This window comes from Calidris pugnax, unplaced genomic scaffold, assembly GCF_001431845.1.
Source record: "Calidris pugnax isolate Ruff unplaced genomic scaffold, ASM143184v1 scaffold192, whole genome shotgun sequence".
In the NCBI taxonomy this organism is placed as follows: domain Eukaryota; kingdom Metazoa; phylum Chordata; class Aves; order Charadriiformes; family Scolopacidae; genus Calidris; species Calidris pugnax.
In genome coordinates, this window is record NW_015090919.1 from 21,536 (window position 1) to 21,993 (window position 458).

The following is a 458-nucleotide window of genomic DNA, read 5'->3' on the forward strand; positions in this document are numbered from 1 at the left end:
CCCAGAGGTTCCTGGGGGGGTCCCAGGGGCTCCTGGCGGGTCTTAAGGAGGTACTGGTGGGTCCTAAGGAATGCTGGGAGGAACTGGGTGTTCCCAGAGGCTTTTGAGAGATCTTGCGGGTTGCCAGGAGGAATCACGGTCCCAGAGGATCTTAGGGGAGACTCGGGGAATCCTGAGGGATGTCAGGTGGAACTGGGAGTCCCAGAGGCTCTGGGGTGGGTCTCAAGGGGTCCAGGGTGGGATTCCTGAGGGGTATAGGGGATACTGGGGGCAGAACTTGGGAGGTGCTGAGAGGAATTGGGAAGTCATGTGGTGTCCAGAAGATCTGGGAGGTCCCAAGAAGAACTGGGGGTCCTAGAGGGTTCCAGGGGAAGCCAGGAGGAATTTGGGGGAGAGTACTGGGGGGTCCCAGGGGGTCTTTGGGAGGGATGCAACAGTTGGTACTGAGGGTCCCAGAG